Here is a 14,683-nt window from a genome sequence, read left to right as displayed (position 1 = left end):
GCCAATTGATTATATTTCACAATATGACCTGCGAAGACGCACAATGTCCCTTTAATAGTCAGTTAAATTCTGTAAAGTACCCGCACTTACCACCTTTGTGGCACTGAGAGGGGCATCCCGTCAGTCAGGATCCTTCAAGTTCTGATCTCTGCCTCTGTTCCTGTCTTAGTGTCCATTCGGTTTGCCGGGGAGCAATGCAGGGGGTCAGAAAGCAGCCAAAATCCAAGGTCTTCTGTTTTTTTCCCCCAGAATAATTCTTGCTGTTAGTTAGGCAGCAGCCCAATACGTCCTGGAAGCCTGAAATTGATAATTTTAATGACTGCCGCCATTCAGGAAACTCACAGCATTTCGGCGTTCCTGGTCGACCGCATCGCAGGGCCGAGCCTGGAAGTGGATGACAGGGGGAGGAGTGAGGTAATCACGCTAGCAGCAATCAATCAATCAATCAATCATAACACTTGTATAGCGCACTACTCACCCGGAAGGGTCTCAAGGCGCTTGGGGGAAGGGGTTTGCTACTGCTCGAACAGCCAGGTCTTGAGTTGTCTCCTGAAGGCGAGATGGTCCTGGGTCAGCCAAAGGTGGATGGGGAGGGAGTTCCATGTCTTGGCCGCCAGGTAGGAGAAGGATCTTCCGGCGGTGGCTCTTCGGATGCTTGGTATGGCGGCGAGGGCGAGGCTGGTGGACCGTAGCTGGCGGGTGGGCGTGTAGAAGGTCAGGCGGTTGTTGAGGTACTTGGGGCCCAGGTCGTGGAGAGACTTGTGTGCGTGGGTGAGGAGCCGGAACGTGATCCTCTTGTTGACGGGGAGCCAGTGCAGGTCTTTCAGATGGCCGGAGATGTGGCTGCGTCGGGAGATGTCCAGGATGACTCGGGCGGAGACGTTCTGGATGCGTTGGAGTTTTACCTGTAGCTTGGCTGTGGTTCCGGTGTAGAGGGTGTTTCCGTAGTCCAGTCGGCTGGTGACGAGTGCTTGGGTGACCGTCTTCCTAGTTTCGGTCGGGATCCATCGGAAGATCTTTCGGAGCATACGCAGGGTGTTGAAGCACGAAGAGGAGACGGCATTGACTTGTCTGGTCATTGAGAGGGAAGAGTCCAGGATGAAGCCCAGGTTGCGTGCGTGGTCAGTTGGCCTGGGTGCGGTGCCCAGGGCGGGGGGCCACCAGGAGTCGTCCCAGGCGGAGGGCGATGGTCCCAGGATGAGGACTTCCGTCTTGTCTGAGTTCAGTTTCAGGCGGCTGTTCTTCATCCACTCGGCGACGTCTTTCATCCCTTCGTGTAGGCAGGTTCTGGCGGTGTCGGGGTCTCTGGTGAGGGAGAGGATCAGCTGGGTGTCGTCGGCGTAGGAGATGATGTTGAGGTTGTGTTGGCGTGCGATGGCTGCAAGAGGTCTCATGTAGACGTTGAAGAGGGTGGGGCTGAGTGCGGGTTGCAGAGCAAGCGGGTTACGCCGGCTGCACATTGTAATGGAAATTACATGCTCTGGATAATCTCTGTCCCAACCCACCTGATTGCGTTATATAATTCATGAGCCAGGGTCAGTGCCAATTCAGAAACATAAGTATGTTTAGCCTCTTCTGGGACATATTGGGAGAATAACATCCACCCCTCTAGAGGAAGCAAGAATGAACGTGGGAGGTCAATTAACCTCCGCCAACAAAAATCATAAGATGATGTGAGGTTATCCTAAAAGACTGCCTTAATAGTGCGTTTAATATAACCTTCAATTTGGAGGCCTATTTCATGAAGCCTATGGGGGAAGGGGGGCAAACACAAGTGTCAGCTGTTTCTATGGTAATGAAAGTGTCAGTTGCTTTCGCCTCCAGACGCTGGTGAAGTGTCCGTCGCATAATGATAACCTCTGCTGCACTGTCGAGGAGGGTTACCGCCCAACTCCTGTCGAGGAGCAGGGTTCTCACCATCTGAGGCATACTTTGCAGGCAAAGCGTCAACTTTTTTCCTCCTGAAAAGGGGCTCGATATTGAGGTGGTTCCTCCTGCTTGACTTTTATGTCAAACTGGCACAGCAGGTCTCGTCTTGTCTGCGTAGACTCGCCTTGTCAGTGATCCTGTCACCCTCCTCCTCCGAATTGTTAATCCAATGATTTCTGAAAGGAAGGAGGAGAACGAGTATCAGGAAACTGAAACTTCGCTGGTGTCTTAATTTTGGAGCAGCCACGCAAATCGTATCTACGTTCAGAGGCGTAAGGTGGAGGCAAACCAGCATGCGAACCAGGTTCTTTCTGTTGTTAATGCCACTGATTCTTGTTCCAAGCCTTTCTAGGAAATACTAGACAACCCTCCTTTTTGGGAGGGGCTTTACTCTGTGCCTGTGTAAATGGTCGTGTTCCTAAACTATTGCGTCCCAAAGATGGATACACATCAGCAATAATAATCGCCAACTGCCACTGCCGATCCACGTCCGCCCCCGCCGACAGGCGTTGGCACACCTGTAAGCAAACTGCTTCCCCCTTAATGTTGGCCAGAATCATATCGAAGACAATAGGGAACATGCCCCCTTACTTCATCCCCAAATCCAGGGCTGGACCGGCCCTGTGTTCATCCTGGACCTTCTTCAGAACGTCACTCGGTAGAGCGGTCATGGAGGGGGTGACAAAGCACAGTGTATACACTGAAGCAAACATTGTCCTCCAGGTGGTGCAGTCAGCTAAAGAAAGAATCAGACTACTAGGTAAACTCAAGGTAAGGATCCTGTATTTCTCAACAGGAGTCTTATGTGGGAAAAACAGCCTTGAGTTGCTCAAGCTTATGTGCAAGCCAAAATGGTAAGTCATTGTGATTCTGAGGGTGCTTGCCCATCACTGAGTTGATTATGGTGGGACTAACGACAAGACGACCGGCGTGTCCCGGTGCTGCAGGAATAGCTACAGCCGGAGCGGCATGAAGTGCACGTGCCATAAACTGTATGACACTTCTGTGAATGTGAATCAACTGTGTATTTAACAGACGTAGCCCTTTGACAGTAAGATTAAGGTAATTTGGATGCTGTGTAAAACCAGCCAAAACCGGCAAGTGGCCCCATTGTTGGGTAAAAGGGCCGATACGAACAACAGATACAGAGTGAGGAAGGGCATCATTAAACCAAATGGTATGTTCCAAGGACATCAATTGAACTTCAATCAATGCATACGGACGTTTAAGCCCCCCGTAGGAGCAGCTCACGTATATTCATGGAACAAATTCTCATCCCCATCTACCATGGGCAATTTAACCCAAGAATAAAAAACCTCGAAGCAGTAAGCCGGGTCTGCTTCCACAACAAAAATGAAGGTAGCATCTGCCTTGGGGACTTCGTGTTGAGTTGAGTAAGCGGGAACCGCAGCGCAGTTGTGGCGCAATAGCGACCGGTTGTGCGATATCCGAAATGGGAAAAAGAAATAAGAAGAACAGTAGTGCAAAATAGGGTATAGAAGCTTTTTAAACTTAATGCTTAAAGAACTTATATATATATATATATTCACTGAAAAAACCATAGGTTATAGACCATATATAGTTAGGAATTAGCATTTAGAAAACCTTATTTTACTCACACAAAACCATTGAAATTCCATATATAGTTAGTTGCACTAACTATATATCGCGCACCCGCAATCCACTGCTGATGATGTCACATATTACATCATTCATGACATGGTCAGTGACATCACTGATGACATCACTGATGACATCACTGATGACATCTCAAATGACATCACTGATGACAACATCCAGTGATTATGTGTTTCTGTAAAGTTTAAATATGTTTTACATATTGAAGAATGAGTGGATGTATAAGTGTCTGAATGAAGGTTTTAGTAGGTGCGTGATTGACTGTATGAGTGAGTGATTAAATGCGTCTTACTAAATGCACGGGTTAGTGACTAAACTGTCTGAAAGTGTGCATCAGCATGTCTGTTGTTGTGCAAGCTGCTGCATGTGTTGATCAGTAGCTATATAAGTAGCTATATGGGTTATTGATTGGTTGCACAAGTATTTGTATGGGAGACTGAGTGTGTGTATGGCTGGCTGGGAGGTGTGTGACTCTGTGCAGATCAATGTGTACTTGTATCAGTGATTCTATAAGAGAGTAAGTATGTGTTAGTATATGTTTGAAAATGTAAGGTACTCTATGTTTAACTGTGTAGATTAGAAAATGGAACTGTGATTGATTCTTTACAGGACTGACTAGGTGTGTGAGTAACTCCATGGATGAGTGGCAGAGTGTGAGTGTCTGTATATGTGTATGAGTGCATATGATAGTGTTGTAAAGATGAGTGATTGTATGTATGAATGATTGTATGGGTGAATGAGTGAATGTGTGTGTAGACGTAGGAATCAGTGAGTGCGTATGTAGTAACTAGTATTGGTGTGTCAATGGTTTCAAAAATTATACTCTGTATTTAACACTGGGTGTAACAGAGGTTATATTAAAGTGTGAGGAGATGCATTGTATTGTCACATTAATGATATCATCATTGATGTGACCATTGATGTCAAATGAGATATCATCAGTGATGTCATTTGAGATGTCATCAGTGATGTCATCAGTGATGTCACTGACCATGTCATGAATGATGTAATATGTGACATCATCAGCAGTGGATTGCGGGTGCGCGATATATAGTTAGTGCAACTAACTATATATGGAATTTCAATGGTTTTGTGTGAGTAAAATAAGGTTTTCTAAATGCTAATTCCTAACTATATATGGTCTATAACCTATGGTTTTTTCAGTGAATTTTCAAGGTTTTGTAAATGCTAATTCCTAACTATATATGGTCTATAACCTATGGTTTTTTCTGTGAATTTCATTGGTTTTTTAACAGCTAATATCTGTAGCTGTAAAATGTATTCTTCTTTAAATCCAAAAATATATTTTATATGTTTATGAATAATTTTTTTTTGTAATATTTTTTTTTCTACGTTCCCGCTTCGCGAATCGGGAAGCTTCCCGTTAGCTGACCTTGATGCCGCGAAATAGACCGCGAGCCGGTAAACGTTTCTTTACCGCAAGTGCCGCGTTAGAAAACAACATCGTGACGCCTCCCGTCCGCATGACGTTCCACGTTGTCGCGTGATACGTCATATGACGTGCTACGTTAGCGAACTGGTACGCGAAGCGAGTCGCAAAGCGCAGGTTTCTGGAAGCAAACCGTGAGGCCCTGCAAAGCGCTTAACGTAAACACAGCAAGTCATGTGACTTGGTAATAACACTTTTCATTGGTTCATTTCACTTTTGGTTTCCTAATGATGTAAGACTAGGTCATATAATCTAAAATGAACACTTTTGATTGGTTGAGAACTCTTGTTTTTCCCAAATGATGAAAATCCCTCCTTCTTTCCTCACTCTGACTTTCATCATTGTGAGAGAAAGACCCTTTGTGATCACTGAGCAATGGCTTCTTTAGTAGCTTCAGCTGGTGCTTCCCCACCACCTCCACCACATCCAAGGAAGAGTGGACCACCTGCTCAAGTTATAATTCAACAAGAAGAGGAAGAAGAGGAACAGGACGACGAGCACGAAGAGAGGCAGTTTTTGCCTGAGCAGCCCAAGACGTCTCACCGGAAAGAAAACTTCATTTGGCAATTTTTTAAAATTCCCAAAGGTCAGAAAAAAGTAAATGCAAGATACGTAACTTGCCTTATATGTCAAGATAGACTGTCCAGAGGAACCGAGAAAAAATACAGTTTCGGAAACTACACAATGCATCGCCATATGACTAGGTGGCATCTTAACAACTACAGTGCTGCACAGTTTCGGAACGACCTAGATAATCTCCCTATTATGGCCAGAAGATCTGTTGTACCGGAAGTAACGGGACCAGAGGGCAGGGAGATGGTGCCAAATATACAAATGAAATTTGGTGAAGTAAAACACACCTGCGTATTTTGCGATGGATTCATTTCCTACGGAGAAAAAAGCATCACTCTGATCAACAGAGCTATTGACTATCATATGCAAGTTTGTACGAAACGCCCAAAATAATAAATACTTCTTTTTTTGTTTTGTTGCTCCTGTTGAGCCCTTTACAATGAATCGTTTTCATTGCCCCCTCCAAGAAAAACCCAAAAAAATATAAAACCTCAGAAAAATTCAAAAAAAGTAAAAAAATGTTCCGAAAAATAATAAAAAAAATATAAAACAATAAAAAAAAAAAGTTCTTTTCAGAACTACCTCCCCGTTATTAAAAAATTGGTACAATATTTGGAACTGTGCCAACCTCTATTTCTCTTAGTTCGCTTCCCAGTTCGCTCGCCGGTACGCGAACTAGAAGCGAACCAAAAACAGTAAGTATAAGGGAAGGAAACAGACACTTATGTTAAAAGAAAGACAGCTATAGGGGAGTAAACTAGAGATACTATTACCCGTAATCCACTGCTGATGATGTCACATATTACATCATTCATGACATGCTCAGTGACATCATCAGCAGAGGATTGCGGGTTTTTTGGCAACGTGCCTTATCCACGGTTTAATAACGCTGCCTTTTGCTTTATATAAGTTTTCAAATTGTATGAAATATATACCAATAGGTCGTTATGAACCTTTAGGTAGTGCTTTTCTTCATGAGGTCTGGTCGCTTCCATACACATACAGATGTTTCAAAGATGATCAAGAAGTTTATCTGAATGGAGAGGAATGCACTGAGACGCCAGATCATTCACTAATGTGTAGGCACATACAGTTACATGGTTCATGCAACAAACACCGACCAAATATGGCTTGCGTGTTGCAAGGCACGCCAGTTCCTGCTATCATCCCCACGTTCAAGTTGTTGGAAAATGGTAGTTATTTGATGCTCAATAATGAAGATTGTTCTGAGTTAATTGAAAAGGGTCTGCACCTCTGTACGGGTGTTCGCTATGTGAAGCACGAAAGTTTCACGGGCCGAACTCAAGGCCACCTCTCTCTGAGACAAAAGAGCTCTTATTCTTGCCATGCCGTTGAAATCTGTCCCAAGGTTGGTATTTGTGGCCAGATTGAAAACTCCCTATGTTCATGTGTGGGAGGAAATAGAACATTTCTGCAGCAAATAACCCGTTCACTTACTGTTACGATAAAAGGAATACTTTTAATTCAGATTTGCCTTTCAATTTCAGCAAGATGGTTCCGACTATCTTTAACGCATCCTCCACAAAGACCCTGGCGCACTTTTTTAAAGTTGTTACCAGTGGTCTCGTGACTTCATTTGAGAAAATCTTTGGAGTCATCCCTGCTTCCTTTCATTCTATTTTCTCCACTCTGGTTCGTGGATTGGCATTTTTACTTGCATTACCAGCGGACGCTCTTGTGCTTTTTTACATTTTTAAATATGGATGTCCCTCCTATGCAACCTCCCACCCTGCAGCTGCTGACACTGTTCCGCAATCGCATGCTAGAATATTATGGCACAATGCCGTTGGCGATATTAAGCACGGCATATGGATTATCTTTTCGATTCTCCTACTTCACCTGTGTCCAGCCTGTATTTCACTGCCTGACCTGTGATTTCGATTGGGCCATTGATTTGTGTCTCTGCGGACCGGTTTCTCCTGACGTCGACTTTAATCAGCTGATGACTCCTATCATTACTCACAAGTTGGTTTGTCCTGGCGAAAGGATTATGGCTGTGGCATTGATGCATGGACTACTTGGTCCCTGTAATTTACTGGCGGCAGCACAGTCTTTCTTGGAACAGAGCTTTCTTGAAAACCCACCGAGCTGTCCTCTGATGGTGATAGAGGATCAGGTGCTGGGAGAGCACGTATGTTCTTTTCCGCTTTTAAATTGGATGGCTGAACTGTTTTCGGATGAAGACGGTGACTTCCTATTGGAGGCTGTTGCAGCTTATTTTGCATACACAGTTATGTCATAGACCTTTTTCATGTTTGATATGCTGAGTACTAGCATTTCATTGACAATTCATTGACTTATTTGTCAAGTTTTTATTATTTACCTTGCCTATTGGCTTAAGACTCGATAAAGTACTTGGCTGTTTTATTTTTCTTTAGCATTAAATTTTCCTAGTTTTTAATGCTTTACCTTGCGGACCGTCCACATATAAACTTGCAATCTACTCTCATGAGATGGCACTTCTATTATCTTATTCAGTTCGTTTCCGGATCATGGGGAGGTGTCATCTAGGTCCTGGATATCTTTACACCGTGTTAAGTTAGCATGGGCTCATTACCGGTTTAAACGCCATTTTTCCTTTTTTGCAACTTCTGCACACGACACTTAGTTGTTGCTTTAGCTTTCCACCTAGTAGTTCATCGTGGTTTACATGAGAATAATATGTTATTGCTCTACTATCTGCTTTGCTTGTTAAACTATATCTGTACAGCGAGTGCTAAAGTTTCAAGAACAACACGATACAGAATTGTTATGAGGTCTGATCTCCACGACTTCATACTCATAACATAAGTGCAACTTCTGCCAATTCTGGGCATGAGGCGGGTTTTATATTGCTTTGCCGAACACACATACACAACAGTTGATGCGGTTCACATGAAGAGAGAGCTGGTGTATGCTGATGTGATTCCTTCAAATCTAAGACACTAAAGTATGGGCACGCCCTAAACCAACACAAAGAGACCTTCTTAGCAAATAATATAATATGTGTATTAGGGAGGGTGAGATATAAGCAGCCGCGGGCCGTGGAGGGAGTTACGGTGAGGCAGGGAGGCGGGGAGGGGGAGAAGCAGGGTGGAGCCCTCTCTACATTGCCCCTCCCCCGCCCCGCCTCCCTGCCCCACCGTAACTCCCTCCACGGCCCGCGGCTGCTTATAAGTGTTGCTAACTCTTATTCATTTACAGCATGTTAACATACTGTCACCATTCGCTTTTTATGTACTAGTAACTATGCTGGTAATTTTGCTACTGATAATATGTGTACTTGTATTCTCCACCCTGCTTCACCCCCTCCCCGCCTCCCTGCCTCACCGTAACTCCCTCCACGGCCCGCGGCTGCTTATAAGTGTTGCTAACTCTTATTCATTTACAGCATGTTAACATACTGTCACCATTCGCTTTTTATGTACTACTGACTATGCTGGTAATTTTGCTACTGATAATATGTGTACTTGTATAATCTAAGATACTACGCCTCAGAAGACGGCATTAGTAAATAAACATTTCAAATACACATGTGTTCTTCTTAACTCCATGTTCTGGTTTCTAAGAAATATATAACGACCGACTGTTCATGAGTTCCACGTATCCTGAGGTACTATAAGTTCATATTCTGGATTGTCTAAACATTGAGAGTTTGTTATATCCAATGTGACACTGTACCTAGCTTGCTAAGGAGTTTTTGATTACTAACGTGAGTTTTGGGACACCCTAATTCGCCGAGGTTCCAATCCTCTGTCCACAGTTCTGTGTGAGAACAGAAACCCTGCGACAGGGGCACCCCCGACCCTTGCTGGAGCTTCATCACACTTGCGATACAACTCCAGCAATGCGCCACCTTTACGGCACAGATACATCACGCATCTGTGCTGTTTTTGCCCCATGATGCGCCGCATTGTAAATGCAGCACACCATAGGTGACGGAACAGCGGCACAGAATGACTAACACATCCCTGGTGATGCGCCAGTCATCATAAATGTATCCCTATGCTTCTTATCTTGTTAGAGATGAACCGCCATATGTATCATCAAAGTTTTTTGCATTTCCTAAATAGCGAACTTTAAGGAATAAATAGCGATTCTTTACCATTCCTAGTTTGCGATTAGCTATTTGCTAATTACAAATTACCCATTCATTTCCTTCATTTCCATAGGGCGGTTGGACTCACTTTTAGCTCGAACGGCTGAATGGATTTGCACGAAACTTGGCAAAATTGTAGGGACTGGTAGCCCGATGTGCCTTTGCTATGTCTCAAGATATATGCTCCTGTGGTTTTTACGAAAATTAACTTTGAAAAATATATATTGGGCTACATTGGCCTATATATATGTTGGAGCCCAAATGTAGCCCAATGTAGCCCAATGAAGCCCAATGTAGCCCAATGTAGCCCAAAGATGGCCGCCAGACACACAAAAAAACAAATGTAGCCCAAATATCAGCCAGATGTAGCCCAACTATAGCCCAGTGACAGAATGACCAATCCGCTTCGCAAACCTCCGTTACGCGAGGCGGAGCGCTGTTACAGATATATCTTTTTTTGAACGTTAATTTCTCAAAATCCACTGGAGCACATATATTGAGACCTAGCAAAGGCACATCGGGCTACCAGTCCCTACAATTTTGCCAAGTTTCGTGCAAATCCATTCAGCCGTTCGATTATTATTATTATTATTTTTTTTTGCCCCGCGGGGCCCTTTTAAAACCTCCACATCAAACCTAGGGGGTCAGCCAGGATCTACTATTCCCCCTTATGGTCATTTGCCCCTTCGCTTTGGCCTCCTCTTGTCTCTCGATCCTACCGAGAGACAAGATGGCGGCCGCTACGGACTGTTTGGAATGTTGAGACGCCAGAGAACCAATCAGCTTCGCTTCACAAAGCTCCGTTGCGCGAAAAGTACGCGTCCTGGGCCGCTGCCCGGTCCGCTGTTACAGATATATATCTTTTTTTAAACGTTAATTTCTCAAAATCCACTGGAGCACATATATTGAGACCTACAAAAGGCACATCGGGCTACCAGTCCCTACAATTTTGCCAAGTTTCGTGCAAATCCATTCAGCCGTTCGGGCTAAAAGTGAGGCCAACCGCCCTATGGAAAACTCAATGTTAAAAACACGTTTTGGGACCCCCATTTTTTCTCGGCCCCCACTGGACGAACCCCCCCCAAATTTTCAAGGGCTGCTCAGAAACAAAATGTGCCATTTTCCTGAAAATTTCAGCCAATTCCGTCCACAAACGCCAAAGTTATTAGACATAGAATTTTCAAAAAACCCATAGAGAAAAAATCCTAACTATATATACCTACTGGCGACCGCCAGTAGGTAATATATATATATATATATATATATATATATATATATATATATATATATATATATATATATATATATATATATATATATATATATATATATACAAATATAGGAGGCTAAGGCCCTTCACCATTGGACATATCCTGTGACTGGTGATGGTATCATGGACAAGCACAAGCGCTACTCAGGGGTCTACTGAATAAGTACCAGACCAAACGTAGGCAGCGCCATGTTGCAGGGATTCTGCCCAAGAACAGAACTATATGTACGATTATGGGACCTTAGTGCACAGGGACTAAGTCATCCTACAACCTCAGTACCCTTGAGCCCAGCACCGACTAGCTATGGTGTCTCACTTGCACTCCTACTCACTCACAGAGAAACAAGTGATTAGACACCCAAGAACATAACACTCCAGTATCTCTCAGGACTCATGGTTGCAAGACACACCCTTTCACTCGCACTCTTGTACCACAATAAGATCTGACAGAGACACGTAACAGTTTAAAATATTTATTTTAACTAACGTGCCCTAACATGTAGAATACGTGCTACAACAAGCAGGCAAATGCATAATACAAATACAGTCAGCATAGCAGCTAGTCTATATATCATGAAGGGAGATGTCATCACAAAAAGACAATAGTCTATCCTCCCTCCCCTTGCTAAAAAGCTGTATTATTATATATATTAGAAGATCTCTGGGTTTTTGCTGCAGACCCCATACCTTAAACGATAGATTGCAGGTCTACACCATCGGTGCTGTCTCACTCTTCTCCCTGGAAAGGTCCTTCACCAAGCGTGTCTTACCTATGCATGTATCCCCCTAATACCAAAGTACAACAGTTGCATTGGTATGTTTTGTCTAGGTGCCGGGACCTTACCTGGACAGAATACCAAACGACATTGTTTACCGTCCTTGCTCACAATGCTCAGACCAAATTCGAGGAACTGGCAGAGAATGCACACAGCAGACAGTTCTCATGTGAAAGGACGAACAAAGTCTTTGTAAGAATAAAGCTATGTAATAACGTGCGGAAAGCCGCATAATGTCTGCAGAGCTCATGTTAACTTACTGAAGACGACAATGTCCCCCTGGGCAATGTGACAAGTGCAAGGTGCTTCACTTGTATAAGTGTGCACCATATACTAAGCCAGCCTCCTACACCATGCTTTAATTAATGCTAGCCATTATAATGATCCTCAGCACATTGTTGGAACCCCCACCATGCATTTATATGAACATTCAGTGGAATGCACAGAATGCATTTTATAAGGAAGGGGTATGCAGAAGAAACTATGCATCCCTCTGTTTTTATAAAGCCAATCAATCGTAACTATGTACAATAAACCTTTTGACATACCTTGCATCACAAAATACTATTTTTTAGGTTTCGCCTGCAACAGCACATGCACTCTTGCTTGCAAGAGGTATTGTATATAGTGCCCATATCGGTCCGCACACCAGCCCCCCACAAGCATTTTGCATATTCCATAAATAAACAGACCAGACAACTTGTTGATGGGCAAACGTTGCTGCAGGTTTATTAGCATAAACTATGCCAACATGGTGGGTTATCTTACAGACGATCCAAAGGCAAGCCGCCCCTCGCACAGATCTCCTGGGGATATTAGGCCTCAGCATCCTTTGTGCTCCTGGATAGGGTACTCCTGAGTACCTTTCTGCCTCTGGATCGTCCTGTAACTCCGCCTGCAACACAAAAAACAGCTGTTAACGCAACCCCCCCCCCCCCCCCCCCCCGCCACCCTGATATGCCGGGTAAGCGGTAAGCGGTAGGGAGGGAAACATCGAAGGAGAAGAGGTCAAAGAAGCCGTCAGAAGGGAGGGGGAGCCTTAAATACTTCCGCCCCACCCCCCACCCGGCCGGAAGTGACGCGCCTTCGCTGAAGGGGCGACCTAATACCCTGAGCTGTCTCGCGTGCCATCTTGCGGCACTAAGGGGGCCACCCTCTTATGAGGGTCCCCTGAGGAGACAAGTTGGTCGGCCCGCACAAGGGGCTTGCAGCTCACCCATGGCTTACCATCCGTTGGTGTCATTGTCACCCACAGTCTCTGCCTCATAATTGGCCAGAGCATGCCAGCATGGCTTCCTCTTCTTCCACCTGGAGCTTGGACCAAGCACAGATTGCTTCAGATTGTTTAGCGTCCTTCCACTCATTGGGCTTTGACTCGGGTACTATTTTTTTGTGTGTCTGTGCGCTTCTTCTCCCTCACATCCCACACCTTTGTTTTCATATCATCTGGTAGTTGCATCAGGAGGTTACTCATTGGATGCTTTGGTTCCAGGTGTCCTTTACTCAACAATAGGAGTCGGTTTCTTCAAAATTGGTTGTAGAAAGTCATGCGGCAGCCCTGCAAAGTAGTACGTAACGGGCGTTAGACTAATGCATTTCAGTGTGGTGGTCCGCATCACCACACTGAAATGGAAAGTCACGTATAATAGTGCCTCATCAGCTTTCAAGCTGGAGCGCTATTGGCACCACTGACAGAAACTGGCTGGCTCCACACGGTGCTTGCACCAAGCTTATGAGCTGGGTCAGCTCACTCTGGGCTGGCTTAGGCAGTGCACAAACAATGTAACCTTTTCACCCATAGCATCAGATTCACTGACGTCACTAGTCGAGTCAGTGATGGTTTGTCCAGTAGGCTGGCACACGGCACGTGAATGCGGCAGGCAGTTATTTTAAGCAGGGCATGCCACGTTGTTTTGCTGTGCGGCCGTGATGATCTGGCACGACCTGGACCACGGCTGGTGTTGTGGTGCCCCAGCAGGCAACTGCACTGCAGTGCAGCAGCCAGGAAAATGATGCAGCGCGATTCATTGAGTCCTGGACCACGGCCGCTGCGTGCTGCCTTGAAGGAGGAGTCATCACTGGTGGGCTGGCCCTTACCGCTCATGGCGTTGCCTGCAACTAGTAATTGTCACTAGTACCTTCTCCAAGTTATTTATCGCTCGTCATCATGAGCGAGCCAAAGTAAATTTACAGCTGAACCTGAGGCCTCAGAGCCTGTAGCTCCTCTGTGACCGTCTGACTAGCTGAGCACTCAGGCAGTGGCTGGGGCAGCGGCATGCACCTCCGTCGAAAGTCGTTGCACCTGTGACAGCACACTTCATTTTATACCAAGGTACATTTGATGCTCTCAAATATCCCCCTGTGCAAGGGTTCTTCATTATCAGTGATAATTGTAATCCAAGACAATGAACGTGTCAAAATGTCGTGGAGTGTGCTGACCTGGCTAACAATAGAACCCCCCTGCGCAAGTGAAGACATCTGCATGGGCATCCGCAGAAATTTTTCCAGGGGGGGGGCTAACCAGGCAAATGAAGGGGCGTGGCTCATGTTAATCAATAGGGGCGGGGCTAAAATGGCAGACAATCAGGGTCAGGTAATGCTCAGGCCATGCTGAGAAAAAAAAGTTGTGAATTCTGCATTTGAAACTGGACAACAATTAGAGCACACATGAACCCTAAAATTACCCCCTGGCCCCTTAAAACTCATACATTCCCTGATCCCTAAAATTAGCCCCCCTGGCACCCCAAAACCCATAACCCATACCCACCCTGACCCCTAAAATTGTCCCCCTGGCACTCCAAAACCCATACCCGCCCTGAACCCTAAAATGTCCCCCCCTTGCACCCCAAAACCCATACCCGCCATGAACCCTACAATTATCCCCCTGGCACCCCAAAACCCATACCCACCTGGAACCCTAAAATTACCCCTGCCCCCAAAAACTCATA

General features: G+C 45.1%; 1 protein-coding gene across 14 annotated transcripts in view; it reads left to right on the top strand.

The window, feature by feature from the left end:
• Nucleotides 1-14,683, top strand: part of PPP1R13L (protein phosphatase 1 regulatory subunit 13 like) — a 1,016,088-nt gene that overhangs the window by 939,698 nt on the left and 61,707 nt on the right. The gene's annotated exons all lie outside the window — the stretch shown is intronic.

The sequence above is a fragment of the Lissotriton helveticus genome, chromosome 9 (genome assembly GCF_964261635.1).
Source record: "Lissotriton helveticus chromosome 9, aLisHel1.1, whole genome shotgun sequence".
Taxonomy (NCBI): domain Eukaryota; kingdom Metazoa; phylum Chordata; class Amphibia; order Caudata; family Salamandridae; genus Lissotriton; species Lissotriton helveticus.
Note: the sequence above shows the minus strand (reverse complement) of the source record. Positions and strands in the feature narration are given on the sequence as shown.